Here is a 19,491-nt window from a genome sequence, read left to right as displayed (position 1 = left end):
CTATCAGCCAGCGATGTGTTCTGTTGACATGTATGGGGGAGGAAGGCCAATGGTGCATGCATGATGGAGGGGGTGGGATGAGTAGAAGATTAGAGATGTCCCAAACGGTTTGCCGGCGAACGGTTCCCGGCGAACTTTGGTGGTTCGCGTTCGCCTGCTAAAGGCGAACTTTCCCGGAAGTTTGATTCGCCCCATAATGCTCTATTGAGCAAAACTTTTGACCCTCTACATCACAGTCAGCAGGCACATTGTTGCCAATCAGACTGCAATCACTGCTGGAGCCCCACCCCCCCCTTATACAAGGCAAAGTCCTTGTGCCATTTGACTCGTCTGCCTACACTAATTAGTTAAGGGACAGCTGCTACACACACTCCCTCCCTCCACCCATTCCCTCCTCCCGGAGGGTCTCATCTGCCAGGGAATTACAGTATTATCAAAAGCCAGCTTACATACTGTGGCTGGGAATTGAACCCAGGTCTCAGTGTATGGTAGGTAACTAACATATCCATTATACCACCAACACTACTAGCTGAAGCTAGCCTAGCATGTACCATTTATGCTCAATCCAAAAGAAAAATTAGACAAGACAAATAACATTTATATCACGCTTTTCTCCTGACAGACTCAAAGCACCAGAGCTGCAGCCACTAGGGCACACTCTATAGGCAGTAGCAGCGTTAGGAAGACGTGCCTAAGGTCTCCTACTGAATAGGTGCTGGCTTACTGAACAGACAGAGACGAGATTCAAACCCTGGTCTCCTGTGTCAGAGGCAGAGCCCTTAACCATTACACCATCCAGCCACTGCTTAAGGATTTGTAGCCAGGCATGGCCTTGCCTTTTGTGTTCAACAGTTGTCCAAAGAGAACCCCAGATAGCCAGGTAGATTCATCTCTCTCTCTCTGGTACATGCTAGGCTGGCTTCAGCATGTAGTGTTGGTGGTACAGTGGCACTGTACCACCAACACTACATGCTGAAGCCAGCCTAGCATGTACCATTTATGCTCAATCTATTTATGCTCAAAAATACAATTCCGCGGAAAGCGGTGACCACCCCTACTAGAGAGAGAGAGAGAGAGAGAGAGAGATGAATCTACCTGGCTATCTGGGGTTATCTTTGGACAACTGTTGAACACAAAAGGCAAGGCCATGCCTGGCTACAAATCCTTAAGCAGTGGCTGGATGGTGTAATGGTTAAGGGCTCTGCCTCGGAGACCAGGGTTCGAATCTCGGCTCTGTCTGTTCAGTAAGCCAGCACCTATTCAGTAGGAGGCCTTAGGCAAGTCTTCCTAACGCTGCTACTGCCTATAGAGCGTGCCCTAGTGGCTGCAGCTCTGGCGCTTTGAGTCTGTCAGGAGAAAAGTGTGATATAAATGTTATTTGACTTGTCTAATTTTTCTCTTGGATTGAGCATAAATGGTACATGCTAGGCTAGCTTCAGCTAGTAGTGTTGGTGGTATAATGGATATGTTAGTTACCTACCATACACTGAGACCTGGGTTCAATTCCCAGCCGCGGTATGTAAGCTGGCTTTTGAAATACTATAATTCCCTGGCAGATTAGACCCTCCTCCCTCCGGGGAATAGGTGGGAGGGTGATCCTCCAGGTATTAGATCTCTTGAAATATGTTTTATATCATTTTTCCAGCCAGTAGAAATTTTTCTAAATTTTGAAGTTCGCCTCCCCATTGAAGTCTATTGCTGTTCGCGAACTTTTTCGCGAACCGAACTTTCCGCGGAGAACCGAGAATTGGAGGTTCACGACTTGACTATAGAAGATCAATGTCCTTGGCCAAGTCGTAGCTATTAAAAAAAACACCCTGGGAGGGAAGCATTTCACTCCCTATACATGAATTGGGGTAAAAGAGACACGTATGACAGCAAGAATCAGCAGTTGTAAAGCTCATCAGACATATCCTCTACTCAATCCCACAACTGTCCATCACAGTCAAGCTCACTCCCCCCTTCCATGCCAGCCACAGCAAAATCCCTTTTATAAGCTGCACACCTGTGTTTCACAGCCAAATCATCACCCTATCATCCACACCTCTTCGTTTGAGTCAACCTGTAGTGCTCCTCTGAAACCGTAGAAGGCGCTTTTCACTGGGTAACTGCAGCAGACAGCAGTAAAGAGGAAACCAGAGTTGTGCTGGGGCAAGTAAGTGGCCTGTCTGCTCTGCACCCTGTGCATATAAGAAGAGATAACATTCTGGGGTGGCAGCACTTGTATGTTTGAGGTGGGATAGGAAGGTTGTGCTTGCTACACTTTATTTGATGGGAAGAGATGTTGGCTACACTTGTTATGACTGGGGGGGGGGGGGGGGGGATATGCTGTTACTGCAGTATTCAGTTTAGACTTTTTTTTCAAGCTGCATATATTTACATACAATTAGCATAACATTTGCATAAACTGATATTTGCACATCATTGACCATCCCTTGGAGGAGTCTTTGTTATTATACAAACAAAAAAGAAAAAAAACACCAGCCTGATCTCAGGGAAAAAGCAGAAGGCTCTTGCAATGGTCTACACCATTACATAGATTATGTGGGCCTCAAGAGTACTGGCAGAAGGACTGAGATAGTCCTAAAAATATCACCAATGCCTAAGAAAAGAGACAGAAGGCTCTTAGGGTTAAGCAAGTCTCAGAGAATAGGTAGAAGGTCATTGAGAAGGTCTGTTCAGTTCTGTACAGTTATCATATAGCTCTTCTAGGAAGTTTGCATTCTGTAGGGGCCTTTCACACTTACTCCATAGCGTCGTTACAGACAATATCCTCACATAGCAATATTCTTATGGGGCTTCCACACTGAGTGCAGTGCGGCACAGTGGGTTTTGCCACAGCAATGCTCAGCATTCTGTGCGTTAATTGGGTAATGTGTGCATTTACAGTGGCAGTGAGGTATACGCAGGGGTCTAGTTCTTGGAAAAGAAGTGAGTGGACTCACTTGGAAAACCCCGCCAAAAAATGTGCGTGGTCAAGTATAATGTGGGCGTGGTCAAGCATACCATGGGAGTGGTCATGGGTGGGGCCAAATATATATGACCTTAGCAGTGATGTAAAAGGTCTGCCGAGGAAGTTTGAGCTCTGCCGTAGTGTATCCCCCAAAAATATATGTAATCTGACAGCATTTCACCAAAAAGACACATAATCTGGTAGAAGTTCCTCCAAGATACAGATAATATGGCAGTGGTTCTCCCAAAATAGACAATGTGGCAGCAGCAGTTCCCCCAACATACACATAATTTGGAAGCAGTTCCCCAAAATACGCGAAACTTGGCAGAGGATTACCCAAAATACACGTAACAACCAAAAGACATAATCTGGCAGTAGTGGTCCCCCAAACATACACAATCTGGCAGCAGTTCCCCAAAATACATGTAATATGGCAGCAGCCGTTCCCCTAACATACACATAATCTGGCAGCTGTTCCCCAAAATACATAACAGCGGTTCCACAAAAATGCAGATAATCTGACAGCAGTTCCCCCAAAATAGGTACCCCCAGCATAGGTAGCCAGGTCTATAGGTGTCCCCAGTATAAGTAGCCATGAGTATAGTAGTCCCCAGTATATGTAACCAGAGGTATAGTTGCCTAGTATATGTAGCCAGGGGTATATGTGCCCAGTATATGTAGTCAGGGGTTTAGTAGTCCCCAGTATATGAAGCCAGAGGTATAGGTGTCCAGTAAATGTAGCCAGGGGTATATGTGCCCAGTATATGTAGCCAGGGGTATGTGTCCCCAGTATATGTAGTCAGGGGGTATATGTGTCCCCAGTATATGTAGCCAGGGGTATATGTCCCAGTATTTGTAGCCAGAGGTATATGTGCCCAGTATATATAGCCAGGGGTATATGTAGTCAGGGGTATATGTCCCAGTATATGTAGGCAGGGGTATATGTGCCCAGTATATATGTAGTCAGGGGTATATGTGCCCCGGTATATATAGCCAGGGGTATATGTGCCCAGTATATGTAGTCAGGGGGTATATGAGCCCAGTATATGTAGTCAGGGGTATATATGCCCAGTATATGTAGGGGTATATGTGCCCAGTATATGTAGTCAAGGGGCATATGTGCCCAGTATATACTGTATGTAGCGCTTGTAGAGGGAAGGCAGAACCGATATGCCGACAGTCAGAGCGTGCCCTGGTCCAAAACACCCCAGTGCCTCCTGGGGAGTGCCAAGTAGAAACACAGGAAGGAGGACCGGCACCGCTCAAATGTTACAATAGCTCTTTATTGAAATAAAAGGCAGCAGGACAGACCGCTGTTTCGGGATAGACCCTTCTTTAACTGCTGTTTCGGGATAGACCCTTCTTTAACTGCTCAATGCCATGGCATTGAGCAGTTGAAGAAGAGTCTATCCCGAAACAGCGGTCTGTCCTGCTGCCTTTTATTTCAATAAAGAGCTATTGTAACATTTGAGCGGTGCCGGTCCTCCTTCCTGTGTTTCTACCCAGTATATATGTAGGCAGGGGTATATGTGCCTCTTAATATTAGAGGTGACTAAACCTCATGGATCTGCATAAGAGTGCGTGCTGCAGCATCTATTAACAGTGGACAATAGTTCCTTAAGGTACTATATGCAAAATTTGCAGCACTGCACTTTAATACACAACCAGTCTGATCAGTAGAATATATTATATTAATGGTCTTACGTGTGTTTAGTGAAAAATATCAAATTCTTTATTTCGAGAGTTATCAAAATTGTTAAAACAGTTGGGGATAGGGATAACAGGGGAATGGAAATAAATAAAATCAATAAACACGTTGCGGAGCTAGTTGGTCCACTTTGCTGGCCAGCTTTTAGTTTAAGAAACCATTCACACTTTCACATATACAGACATGTCAGCAACATACACGCTTACCTAAGGTGGTACCACCGGGCTGTTTAGTGCACTGTATGAAACTAGGATAGTGTTTAAGTAGTCCTGGGCTGTTAGCACAAGTAAATGGCAATATCCTTTTCAGAGTAATGAAAGTTCAGTCCAGTTTATATTAGTAGGCAAGCAATAAGCAGATATTAGTGCAGGATAGTTTTAAGATGAAAAACAGCAAGCCGCTTTCCTATTTGTATATGCATAAACATGGCAACCAAACACAGTCCGGTGTTGCTTTGAGAGGATAATGGACAAATATCTCACCACTCCCTCTGCTTGTGAATCGTCACCAACAGCTGTCCGGAGGCTATGGCCGGCTGAGGGGTTCACGCTGAGCGGCGGTGTGCGGACCCTATGACGGCTGCGTCCAGCCTGCTTGTTTCCTGGGTCTCCGCTACCACCTTTCCTCCTCGCTTCAGCGTCTTCCGCATCTCAGACTTCCCATATAGTACGTGAGGTTTCCAGTCCTGGCGAGACGTGGCGTAGCTCCGCCCACCGACGCGTTTTACGCCGCTTGGGGCGTTTCCTCAGGGTGTGAGGAAACGCCCCAAGCGGCGTGAAACGCGTCGGTGGGCGGAGCTACGCCACGTCTGGCCAGGACTGGAAACCTCACGTACTATATGGGAAGTCTGAGATGCGGAAGACGCTGAAGCGAGGAGGAAAGGTGGTAGCGGAGACCCAGGAAACAAGCAGGCTGGACGCAGCCGTCATAGGGTCCGCACACCGCCGCTCAGCGTGAACCCCTCAGCCGGCCATAGCCTCCGGACAGCTGTTGGTGACGATTCACAAGCAGAGGGAGTGGTGAGATATTTGTCCATTATCCTCTCAAAGCAACACCGGACTGTGTTTGGTTGCCATGTTTATGCATATACAAATAGGAAAGCGGCTTGCTGTTTTTCATCTTAAAACTATCCTGCACTAATATCTGCTTATTGCTTGCCTACTAATATAAACTGGACTGAACTTTCATTACTCTGAAAAGGATATTGCCATTTACTTGTGCTAACAGCCCAGGACTACTTAAACACTATCCTAGTTGGTATTTTTCATACAGTGCACTAAACAGCCCGGTGGTACCACCTTAGGTAAGCGTGTATGTTGCTGACATGTCTGTATATGTGAAAGTGTGAATGGTTTCTTAAACTAAAAGCTGGCCAGCAAAGTGGACTAACTAGCTCCGCAACGTGTTTATTGATTTTATTTATTTCCATTCCCCTGTTATCCCTATCCCCAACTGTTTTAACAATTTTGATAACTCTCGAAATAAAGAATTTGATATTTTTCACTAAACACACGTAAGACCATTAATATAATATATTCTAGGGGTATATGTGCCCCATTATATATAGCCAGGGGTATATATGCCCAGTATATGTAGTCAGGGGGTATATGTGCCCAGTATATGTAGTCAGGGGTATATGTGCCCAGTATATATATAGCCAGGGGTATATGTGCCCAGTATATATAGCCAGGGGTATATGTGCCCAGTATATGTAGTCAGGGGGTATATGTGCCCAGTATATGTAGTCAAGGGATATATGTGCCCAGTATATATAGCCGGGGGTATATGTGCCCAATATATGTAGTCAGGGGGTATATGTGCCCAGTATATGTAGTCAGGGGGTATATGTGCCCCAGTATATATAGCCAGGGGTATATGTGCCCAGTATATGTAATCAGAGGGTATATGTGCCCAGTATATATGTAGCCAAGGGGTATATGTGCCCAGTATATGTAGTCAAGGGGTATATGTGCCCAGTATATATGTAGGCAGGGGTATATGTGCCCCAGTATATATAGCCAGGGGTATATGTGCCCAATATATGTAGTCAGGGGGTATATGTGCCCAGTATATGTAGTCAGGGGGTATATGTGCCCCAGTATATATAGCCAGGGGTATATGTGCCCAGTATATGTAATCAGAGGGTATATGTGCCCAGTATATATGTAGTCAAGGGGTATATGTGCCCAGTATATATAGTCAAGGGGTATATGTGCCCAGTATATGTAGTCAAGGGGTATATGTGCCCAGTATGTGTAATCAGAGGGTATATGTGCCCAGTATATATGTAGGCAGGGGTATATGTGACCCAGTATATATAGCCAGGGGTATATGTGCCTAGTATATGTATTCAGAGGGAGAGCTGTGTGGACGGTGGAGAAGGGGGGCCAACTCCCTTCCCCCCCCTTCCCTCACCTTAGGGTGCTCTCCCTCCCTCGCTGCCCCTCCAGAAGCAACGTGCGAGCAGCCGGCAGCGGGCGGGACTTACCTCTCCTCGTTCCGGCGCGAGCACTCCACTGCCGCAAGTCTGGTCTGGTCCAGACCAGAGCAGCGGCACGCAGATCCGGCGCCAGAACGAGGAGAGGTAAGTCCCGCCTGCTGCCGGCAGCCCGCACGTTACTTCTGGAGGGGACAGCGAGGGAGAGCACCCTAAGGTGAGGGAAGGGGGGGAGATGGCCCCCCTTCTCCACCGCTGCTCACAGCTCTCCCTCTTCTCTGCGCTGGTCCCCTCCACACGCCAGGGTGGACGGCGTCCACGCTGCGAAAATAGTAAGTGGACGCCGTTCACCCGCGTCCACGCTCCACTCGACCCCTGGGTATACGTACATTGGCCTCAATTCACTAAGCTTATCTCCTGTTTTTAATAACGTTTCTAGAGTTATCAACATGGTGATGAGGCATGTAGTATTCAGGAAACATTTTACCTCAGGCAAACCTAAAGTTAACTCTTCTGTCCAATGTGGATTGTTTATTGCAAAAAGGTGTGCTGACCTTCCTGACTTTACCAGTAGACGCTTACCCGATCCTCCTCGACCTCCCTGGTCCAGAACTGGCCCCCTTTGAACATATTTGAATATGTTCTCGCAGCCACACTCTCGTCCTGCTCATGCACACAGTTTTTTTCCTCCATGCAAGAGTAGATCTGTGCTACTCTGTAATAGGGATGGTTGGAATTGATGAGTTTTGAATCAGATGGAATTACGAATTCAATCTGATAATTATGATTTCCGAACGGTATTCCACGGAATACCGATGGCTTCCACCATTTACATTAAAGCAAATACTGCCGACTTCCGTGGTTAATTGCAAAGCCCCCGTAAATGCAATCTTCATCAAATTTGCCAGATATCTTCAGGAGAATAGTGGGAACAGGTAAAAAAAATGTCCAAAAGAACCCTGTTGATTTTCAAAAAAATACCATATTTTTCGGAATATAAGACGTACTTTTTCTTCCCCAAGACTGGCGGGAGACTGACTCACTGGCCGGGGAGACTGGGGCCCCTGGCTTTTGTGCGAACCAGTGTTTGTGATTTTAAATTTCTTTTTTGCAGCTTCCAGGATGCGGTTGACAGGTGAGTGGTTAGGGAGGGGACTGTGTGGGAGATGCCTATATGCGGCGGTCCCTGTAAAAGATGTAATCAACTATTACATCCAACCGAAGCCTCCCACCTGAATGCTTACTTATGCAATTCCTGCTAGATTTGGTATGGCAGGCAAAAGGTGTATGACCGTACACCTGATTGATTGGCTGACTGGCGCCTGCTGACCAGATAAAGGTAGGAAATTGCTTGAACTGGTAGTGGGCCATTGTGTGTGTTGCAGTTAGCATTCAGTTTAGAGGCAATGGGGGTGAAGTTCCTGGAAGTGAGAGATCCAGGGCTCGCCCGCATTTCCCTCTAGATATTGCATGGTGGTTTAGGGGCCCCCAGCCAGTGAGAGAGACTGGGGCCCCTGGCTGTCGGCCAATGTTTGTGATTTTTAATGTTTCAGATGCTAAGCTTAGTGCCCTAGAGATGAGCGTAATGACCTAATTACGATTTCGCGAAATTTCACGTAATTAGTGTAATTACAATTATGGCCGTAAGTACATAATCGTAATGAAGAAGGATTTCGCGAAATTTCGCGTAAGCGTAATTTGTGTAATTTTTGCATTACAATGGTTATTTGTTCATGCCGTAATTTCGCATTAAACGCTACCGTAATTTCGCGTTAAACCGTAACGCTCCGTATAATATAAAAAAGCCGCCGACTTTAAGGGTTAATAGCAAAGCCCCCTTAAATGCTAAGAGCCTCAAATTTGGAGAATATATTAAGGAGATCAGGAGGAATAAGAGGAAAAATTTTTTTTTCAAAAAGACCTTATAGTTTTTGAGAAAATCGATTTTTAAGTTTCAAGGGCAAAAATGTCTTTTAAATGCGGAAAATGTCAGTTTTTTTTGCACAGGTAACAATAGTGTATTATTTTCATAGATTCCCCCAAGTGGGAAGAGTTTTACTTACTTCGTTCTGAGTGTGGGAAATATAAAAAAAAAACGACGTGGGGTCCCCCCTCCCAGACCTCTTTAACCCCTTGTCCCCCATGCAGGCTGGGATAGCCAGAATGCGGAGCACCGGCCGCGTGGGGCTCCGCACCTTGACTATACCAGCCCGCATGGTCCATGGATTGGGGGGTCTCGGAAGGGGAGGGGCAGCCAAGCTTTCCCCTCCCCCTCCGAGCCCTTGTCCAATCCAAGGACAAGGGGCTCTTCTCCACCTCCGATGGGCGGTGGAGGTGGAGGCCGCGATTTCCTGGGTGGGGGGTTCATGGTGGAATCTGGGAGTCCCCTTTAAAAAGGGGTCCCCCAGATGCCCACTCCCCCTCCCAGGAGAAATGAGTATAGAGGTACTTGTACCCCTTACCCATTTCCTTTAAGAGTTAAAAGTAAATAAACACACAAACACATAGAAAAAGTATTTTAATTGAACAAAAAACATAACCACGAAAAAAAGTCCTTTAATATTCTTAATTAACCATTAATACTTACCTGTCCCTTTAAATAAATGATCCCACGCAATATCCTCGGAAATGTTCTATCAGTTACAATGTAACAAAGTTATTACAATGTAACAACTTTGTTACATTGTAACTACGCCGCACCCGACGTCACTCCCGCTGTCCACCCCGCCCACATCTGTCACCCACATGTCACCCACATGTGGGTGACATGTGGGTGACATGTGGGAGAGGCGGGGAGGGCAGCGGAGCCGGCGGGGACTTAGCGTCCTGCACGGACCCGACAGAGCTCTGAGCTATAGCTCAGAGCTCTGAGAAGCATCTTTGTATTTGGGCTCCAAGGAGCCCCATTGGTCCTTAGCAGACCAATGGGGTTCCTTCAAATCAGAAGGAACCCCATTGGTCTGCTAAGGACCAATGGGGCTCCTTGGAGCCCAAATACAAAGATGCTTTCGAGAGCTCTGAGCTATAGCTCAGAGCTCTGTCGGGTCCGTGCGGCGGGTGAGCGGCGAGTGACGTCGGGTGCGGCGTAGTTACAATTATTCCCACTGATCCCCTTAATATACCCTAAGAATTTGGTGTTCCTAAACTTTAAGCAGGCTTTGCTATTAACCGTTAAAGTCGGCGGGTTTTTAAATGTATACATTTTTACTTTGAAACTTTAACATCGATTTTCTCAAAAACTATAAGGTCTTTTTGAAAAAAAAACTTTTCCTCTTATTCCTCCTGATCTCCTTAATATATTCTCTAAATTTGAGGCTCTTAGCATTTAAGGGGGCTTTCCTATTAACCCTTAAAGTCGGCGGCTTTTTTATATTATACGGAGCGTTACGGTTTAACGCGAAATTACGGTAGCGTTTAATGCGAAATTACGGCATGAACGAAACGCGAAATTTCGCGTTGAAAATTACGCTTACGGTATTTTCAATTACGATTTTAATGGCAATTTCGCTACGCTAATTTCGCATCGTAATCGCAAATTTCGCATGCGTAATTATAGTAATGCGAAATTACGAAAATTTCAGCTCAACTCTATAGTGCCCCCCTCCCCCCCATATAGGTTAGCCAGGTATATGTGCCTCCAGTATAGGTTAGTTAACTAGATACATGTGCCTGCACGATAGGTTAGTTAGGTACATGTGCCTGCAGTTTCGGTTAGCTAGGTATATCTGCCTGCAGTATAGGAGGTAATAAATGCTACAATCCGGCGGCTGAGGGTCCAGGAGCGCTCTGGCGAGCAGCGTGCGGCGTGTGTGGTTGTAACGTGCCCGGCGCTGCCCCCAGCCATGATGCCCCCAGCCGCACCGCCTCTCTCCTCCTCTGCATCCCGTGCCCGGCGCTGCCCACAGCCGCACCGCCTCTCTCCTCCTCTGCATCCCAATTGGCCAGTGGCCAGCAGCAAAACTTAATAAGATGCGGCATTCTACAGCTACCGCCCGCAACATTTAATGAGACGCGGCCATGAGGCTGCGATAGACCTATTTGGCAGCCCTGCGGTAGGAGTTCCCTGCGCACTCTGCACAACAGACTTGGCTCTGCAAAGCAAACAAACCTTGCACATTGCAAGTAGTGTATATACAGTGGGATGCAAAAGTTTGGGCAACCTAGTTAATCATCATGATTTTCCTGTATATCATTGGTTGTTACAATAAAAAATGTCAGTTAAATATATCATATAGGAGACACACACAGTGATATTTGAGAAGAGCTCCTCGTGGAGGATCACATGGCCCCAGGATTTTTTTTTTTAATGGTGCAATACGCTTTAGCTAGCGGTTCGCTAGCTAAGCATATGCACAAAGTTGCTCCGGTCCACAAAGTTGCTCCGGTCCCCCGCGATCGCCCGCAATAGCTCCCGTTATACGTAACCCCCAGCGATCCTACACCGGCGCAGCTGCCCAATCGGCTCCAGGCTTCGCGATGACAGAGATTGGGATTGCGGATGACGTCATCTCCATTCGTCGTCATAGCAACGGCGGAAGCCGATCGGGAAACTGCGCTTTTTGTGGGAGCATGGCGAGGTACGTATAGCCGGCAGCGATCGGCAGGCATGGGGGGGGGGGGGGGGGGGGGACGGGACTGGAGCAACTTTGTACATACGCTTAGCCAGCGAAATGCTAGCTAAGGCATTTGAAAAAAAATTGACAAAAAAACCTCCCAGCGGATGCAGCCTGAGAAACTGCGTACCGCCAAGGGGGTTAATATAATAATTGTTTTTTGAATCTGACCATCATCCCATATATGTAGTTTTTCTAAAAGCAGCAAAGTTACTTCCCTTCTCTTTAAATGGAAAGAGTAGAACCCCAGGGTTCCTTGAGGACTCTGCAGGGGTTCCTTGGCATTTTACCCCATCGTGGGGGGAAGTATAATAGAGCACACTATAATAGGTGGTACTGTAACAAGAAGCACTACTTGGGGGGGTCAGGAGACAGTATAATGAGTGGCAGTGTAATAGGGGATAGTGAAATTAGCAGCCTAACCTATTTAAAGACCATGCCTCCTGAAAAATAAATGTAGGGGTTCCTCGAGACCAAAAAATTGTTTGCAGGGGTTCCTTGAGATCCGAAAGTTATTTACAGAGTTCCTCCAAGGTAAAAAGGTTGAGAAAGGCTTAAAGGGACACTTAAGTCAAACCAAAAAAATGAGTATTACTCACCTAGGGCTTCCAATAGCCCCCTGCAGCTGTCCGGTACCCTCGCCGTCTCTCTACGCTCCTCCTGGCCCCGCCGGCAGCCACTTCCTGTTTCGGTGGCAGGAGCTGACAGGCTGGGGACGCGAGTGATTCTTTGTGTTCCCAGACACATTAGCACCCTCTATGCTGCTATATGGCATATGATATATGCTATAGCAGCATAGATGGCGCTATTGTGGTCAGGAACGCGAAGAATCACTCACGTCCCCAGCCTGTCAGCTCCTGTCACCGAAACAGGAAGTGGCTGCCGGCGGGGCCAGGAAAATCGGAGGGCGATGGCGAGGGCACCGGACAGCTGCAGGGGGCTATTGGAAGCCCCAGGTGAGTAAAACTCATTTTTTGTTGTTTGACTTAAGTGTCCCTTTAAGTAGAGCATATGGACTTTCTTTCTTATTTCCTACTACATACCAGAATGACTCTACTGCCACCTGCTGAGATATCAGTTATAGGCAGGAGCCCTTAGTGTGGTCTGGTAGGGAGGCATTGAAAAGTTTCTGCTAGTCATTCAAGGAGGAAAAGAAAAAGAAAAAAAATGGAGTAGATCGCCCTCTAGTGTACATAATTGCTAATAACCAGAAGGCGATGTGTAGACTTTTGTACAGAAACTGTTATTCAGGAAGCTGCAGCTAATACTCAGCTCTAGTAGACCTCGTTATTAAACACAACTGAGAAACCTTTTTGGGAGGACCCTGCGTTAAAACATAATTTTTTATTGTAACTTTTAAAAACTATGAATTCGTGATATCATTGAAATTGACCTACAAGGGACGGGGTCTGATACTGTAAACTAGATCCTTGTCACTCAAATTGATATATGCAGCAGGATCAAGCCTCCTGGTCCCTCGACAGAAATGCTTATTATAGATACATAAAGACCCACCACCAACCCAACATGTTTCACCCCCTCAAATGGAGGGCTTAGTCAGGGGAAGAAACATGCTCAGGGTGCAAGTGCATGTGCAAACATAGAATTTAAATATACATTTCAATAACTATAGACTTTCGGCTCAATCATAGCAATAGGCTTCCTGTTCACATAGCAGCCAAAAAAATTGATGGAGTAGATCACCCTCTAGTACATAATTGCTAATAACCAGAAGGTGATATGTAGAATTTGGTAAAGAAACTGTTATTCAGGAAGTTGCAGCTAATACTGTACTCAGCTTTAGTAGACCTCATGTTACACATGAAAAATCAACTGTTTTACATTATTTCTGTTATGAATTCACCACTAAATGCACTGAGCCAGTTAAGGGCCAGCTTTCTCGCAAAACACATTTTGAAAATCATATTCTGCAAATGTCCAGAGATGGGCTGGGATATTTAAATGACCTGATATCTTGTAGATAACATGTAAATCAAGGCTATCTAATATATTTTTTCATGTGCCTGCTTTGTGGGATAGCACTCCAAATCACCAAGGGGCGAATTTGTGCATGCGCAGAACGTGGAGATCTTAACATTGCGCATGATGTTATGACTTTGAGGGCTCGTTTCCACGATTGCGGTGCGGAATCGCCTGGATTCCACCGCTGATGAAATCGCATGCAGGTGCGTTTTTTTACGCGTTATTGTACGCGATTACGCATGCGGTTAGGCTACATGCGTTTTTAACCATGTCACTGCCTGTGTTAATTTACATTGGTTCCTATGCGGATTCGCACGCGTAATCGCGTAAAAAACGCATACGAAAAACGCATGCGATTTCCCTATTAAATACATTGCCTGCGATTCGCATGCATTCCACTCGCAGGCGAATTCTGCGGCTCTTTTGTGCATTTTTTCACCGCTGAAAACAAACGCACCTCAACAACACTACAGTGGAAACAGGCCCATCCACTTGCATTACATGTGCGAATCCGCATGCGTTTGACGCATGCGGATTCGCGATAGTGGAAACGAGCCCTGAAAGGGATGGGAACCACTGAACTAATATATATTTTCTCCAAGTATCTAGGTATAGAACACCAAAAAGTACACATATATGTAAAAAAAAAAAAAAAAAGTGATGACTGTACCTATGTTTTCAACACCACATTTATAGGTTAACCGTTTTCCACTGCTGAAATGTAATTTTATTTTACTACAGCAGGGTTTCCCAACCCGTGTGCCGCAATATATTTGTGTCACTGTTCGCCACCCTGCACTGTCTCCCTCCCTTGTCTCCGGCTTCTCTGCTTTGTCTCCGCTCCATGTAGAATTAGAGCAGGGCTACAAGAAAATGGAAGCCGATGTCCACAAATGCAGACATCAGCTGCCATTTTCTTGTAGCCCTGCTCTAACTATAGTAAACAAGGAGTGGAGGCAGAGCACAGAAGCGGAGAGGGAGACAGAGAGGATCGCTGAAGAGTGACGTCAGGGCTGGAATCCATGGAACTGGTGAGTGAGCAGCGGCTGCTGCCTGCACGTGCTACTGGGGATGCCTATACTTGGTACCTTTACTGAGGGCAGCTACATACCTATACTAATGGCACCTACAGTACATTGCTATACTGAGGGCACCTACTTACCTATATTGATAGAGGCTACATACCTATACTGAGGGCACCTACATGACTTTTTATACTGAGGGCACTTACATACCTATACAGAGGGTACCTACACCTGACTTCCTATACTAGGGGCACCTATAGCTGGCTACCTATACTGGGGCCACCTATGCCTGGCTACCTATACTGAGTGCACCTATATCTGACTTCCTCTACTGGGGGCACCTATACCTGGCTAACTTACTACCTATACGGAGACTGAGGGCGCTTTTTCTTTTTTTTTGGGGGGGGGGGGGGGGTCACGCTGCAGCTAAAATGCGAAGTGCAAATTGTCAGTGTTGTGCAATCATTCCAAATATTCTGTCCCACTGATTTTTATTAATATTCCTGAAATATTCTAGGCTTCATTTTTAAAGTGTATTTCCATCCATTTTGTGGGTATTATTAGTATTTTCCTATTATTCATATGTGTTGTGTCACAGAAATCTAAGCATTTGGCAGGATGTGTAACAACTGCAGAGGTTGGAACCACTGTCTAACAGCAACCATTTATTGTATGTACCTGCAAACATCCATGAAGGTACTCCTTTTCAAGACTGTGATGCAACCTCAGCACCCAAACAGCAATCAGAGATCATTCTCCAATTGTGCAACTTCCCATATTTACTACAACTGGTTAATCAAAATGATCAAAAATGGGTTTTGGCAATACAATCTTTCTCACCAGTTCAATTTAGAGCCCTTACACACCAAATGCAGTGCCTTACAGCAGTGGTAAAAAAAAAAAAAAAATTGCACCGCAAAGTCCCAAAAAGTCACATGTGATTGAACGCACAGCTGATCAATTTTGGATGGCAATATTTCCTCTATATATGTTCATGTGCCTCTTAAAAGGAGCAAGCTTCACAAAAGACGCATGTGCACCGCAATAAAAGTCACATTATTTTCAGGCAAACTTGCTTTGCCATTTGTTCACATCAGGGCGTCATGACGACATTGATGCATAAAGCATGGTAATGATGCATTTGGTTGCAATGCACCAATTTGATGCATAACAACACAGTAGGTGTGGGCTGCAACCAGAAAAAAAAATTGCATCGATATGGCAAAAAAAGTCACATTGCATTAGTTAACCAGTTTCAATGCGATTTAACGCTGCTTAACACATTCCTTGTGTAAGGGCCCTTATTAAAGGTGCTGCAGAGGGAAGGAGTTATAGGACACCCTAACAGACCTCAAAATTCAAAACTAAATGTTTATGGGGTCCTAATACTCACAGCTCCCCTTGTTTCCCCAAGCTCCCCGTTGCACCGCATCTTCCCCATCCCCACCTGTGGCTCCGTGTAAAGCCAGACGAACAGAAGCCAGAGAAGCTGTGCAGGCTGTCCCACTCTGCACCTCCTGTATATTCGCACTCCCGCCAAGTTGTGTACATCAGCCGCAGCCAGGAGCATTATGGGCATGTGCACTTAAGATGAGTTGGTTGTGCGCAAGCAGTACTTCTAAAGCTTGCATGCCCAGATTGCTCAGTCTTGGTTGCTGTATACAGCCAGCAGTATATAATATTTGGGAGGAATTCTATTCAGAGATTTAAAAATAAATACTAATTTATAGCTATCCCATGTAGCTTTTACTGTTATTGCAATTCTATTGCTCTCCATTTGCATTATCTCTTTCTCAGAGAGTAGAGGTACCTCTGCTGACCACACTTGGCTTCATCCACATTGCTTCCTTTTACACATTTCCTTTGAGTAGGTGTTACATTGGGGGTTCATATTTTAGGGCCCGTAAGGTGGTATTCACTACTTTGTTTCATTTTTATTTTCCAATTTTTTGCCTCACTATATAATTTGCTTTTTTTAACAAGAATTTTAATGACAAAGGTAAAAATGTCAAACAAATTTGCCAAAATACATTGTACAGCATTATAGAAAAGTGAGATTTGCATATGAGGTCTACTACAGCCACAAAGGATAACAGTAATACAATACATACACTCCATGAATTGAAAAATATTACACAATAGCAAGACCATTAATGACAATTATGTCTGTTTATACTTTTTTTTATTATTATTGTAAAGGCCCGATGAAGAGCTATTACAGCTCAAAATGAACTAGTGTACTTGCCTGAATACTATTAAAACTACTCCAAGCCATCCTTGTATTACATGTGATCATCATGGAGGATTGACTATTTGATGTACTAGCATAAGTCACTACAATTTATATGTGGCTGGATAGTGTGGTGGTTAAGGGCTCTGCCTCTGATGTAGGAGCCCTTGGTTCAAATCCTGGCTCTTCCGACTCGGTAAGCCAGCACCTATTCAGTAAGGAGTTCATTGGGCAAGTCTTCCTAACACTGTTACTGCCTACTGAGTGCGCTCTAGTGGCTGCCTCGCAAGCGCTTTGAGTCCGACAGGAGAAAGGCGCTATACAAAAAAAGGAATTATTATATGTGAATATCATGAGTAGGACAAAGCATGCACCGTTCCGTCAGTTAACCAAGAATGGACAGCGACCGTGCAACGAAGGGGAGCTCTACAAAACAAAAAAGACCTTTAAATATCAAGACCCCACAATACACACATTAATTGTCATGTTTAGTTTATTTTTTTAGGGTTACTGCAGGCGAGCTTTAAGAGAATATATTTTTGTGCTGGTACTTCAGTTATAATCAAAGTGCAAAAAGGGATCCATCAATACTTGGCCTCCATGGCCAGCGGCAGATGTATGTGTAAAGGATATCTTCACATTTTCTGCGCCGAGCAAGTTGTAGTTCAACAATTCTTGTAGTTTGGAATGTTAAATAGAAGGGAAAAAAAAAAAAAAAAAACACACAAAACTTTTTTTTAATCATAATTAGATATTTATCAAAGTGACAAAAACACAATACCGATGAGAAAAAAAAAAAATTACAAAAAAATACAAATCAGTAACACACAAGCAGGTTTTCCTAATGTAAGAGGTAAAACAGAATAATTGGTACATTTATCTGAATATATATTTTTACAAATTGACTATTCCACATTTGAGTGCAGGGCCAAATTTGGGGGTAGGCCCCCAAGGCCGGTGCCTAGGGCGCCAGATTTCACAGAATGGGCGACAGGTTGACTGCACTGCTGTCACCTGTGATACCTGCCAATTCTGCCATTGCCCTGCTGCAAACTCCCACCCCCATTAGCAGCACTTCGCTCCACAGCCGCTCCTCTCCTGCACAGGTTGATCCTCACTCAGCCTGTCAAATATCATTCCTGAATTCTGATTAGTAGGTGATCTGCAGTATCACCTATAATGCAGATATATACCTGATTATATGGTGATCTGCAGAATCACCTATAATGCAGGTATATCAGACAGCTGATGTGACAGCAATAGCAAGTCTAGTGATTGGTGCAACAGTAGTACTGATAGGTTTAACTATACCTCACCAGAGGAGCTGGTGGGTACTAACAGTACAGCGCCCCTCACCAGAGTCAAGGGCCCTCTGGTGAGAGTAGAGTGGTCAGACTAATCGGGTTGGCAGACAGACAGACAGACAGATGCAGTACAAAATCAGAAGGCAGAGACAAGAAGGTTTAAACAGGCAGAGTCGGCAGAGGTACAGAATCACTGAGCAGAAGAGTAGTCAGAACGAGCCAGAGTCAAGCATAGATAGCTATAAAGATTAATTACTGTGTTATCAAACAATTCCTATCTTGTGTGAAATCCCTGGTTTCCGCCCGGATCAAAGCACACCGGAACTATCTAAGGTCTGAGCGCTAACACCAAGTATTCGCAACAGCAGACAAGTTGCGATTGATTCAGCTTGGCTTATGAAGCAGAGAAGACCCCCTCCGTCACGCCTACTCCTCTCAGCCAATGAAAAGCGGCGAGTGTCTCCTCTGACGTCAGCCGACCGGCCGGTCAGTTGACGCGCCTTCTCCCCGCATAAAGGTCCTGTCTGTGAGCGCGAGCACGCACGCGATAAGGCGACCTTATGTGCAACTGACAAACCCGTCCTCGGCGTGCTAGACGCCCGAGGCACGGATAGATTGCTAGGCAGAGAGCTGGAGGCAGCTGCGGTGGTAGCGCAACTGCTTCTCCAACGTTTGTTACAATTCCTCTGCAGGCTGTGGGTTCCTCCTTCCTGTACAGCATGTAGCAGCCATATCATTATAGTTGCTGAGCCTGCTTTCATTCCCTCTCGTGACGTTACTGAACCAGAACCGGCAGAGATGGATGCCAGGCTGCACAAAAAAACTGGTTAGCAGCAGCCCCCAATTTGGATGCTATCAGCAGCAACTGTTTATGTATGCATACATTCTCCAAAGCAATTACAGCTGAACCGAACACTGGGTTGGAAAACCGTTTTCTATAAGGGTTTGATCATATGCATCTATGCTGAGCTCACTGAACTTTTAGGTGCTACATATGACAACCATTTATGTACAGTTTGGACTATTACAGCCTTCATCTACCTGAGACAAGTTCTATTTTACCTCCCTGGGGCTTCTTCCAGCCGCCCTAACCTTGCAGGTCACTTGGTTTCTTCCTGGTCCGCTCTGCAGCACTCCTGCAAAAGATGGCAGATTGGACCAATCCTTGATTGAGCTGGGAGTGCTCCTGGCTGCGGGAGTATAATTGAGTAAGTACACTGCCTGGGCCACGCATACAC

General features: G+C 45.5%; 1 long non-coding RNA gene across 1 annotated transcript in view; it reads right to left on the bottom strand.

The window, feature by feature from the left end:
* Window positions 1–17,424: 17,424 nt before the first annotated feature.
* Window positions 17,425–19,491, bottom strand: part of LOC137539132 (uncharacterized) — an 18,721-nt gene continuing 16,654 nt past the window's right edge. Inside the window, exon 3 of the long non-coding RNA XR_011024929.1 lies at window positions 17,425–17,623. This is a non-coding gene — a long non-coding RNA (uncharacterized lncRNA). The remainder of the gene's footprint in view (window positions 17,624–19,491) is intronic.

Source organism: Hyperolius riggenbachi, chromosome 11 (genome assembly GCF_040937935.1).
Source record: "Hyperolius riggenbachi isolate aHypRig1 chromosome 11, aHypRig1.pri, whole genome shotgun sequence".
Lineage (NCBI taxonomy): Eukaryota > Metazoa > Chordata > Amphibia > Anura > Hyperoliidae > Hyperolius > Hyperolius riggenbachi.
Note: the sequence above shows the minus strand (reverse complement) of the source record. Positions and strands in the feature narration are given on the sequence as shown.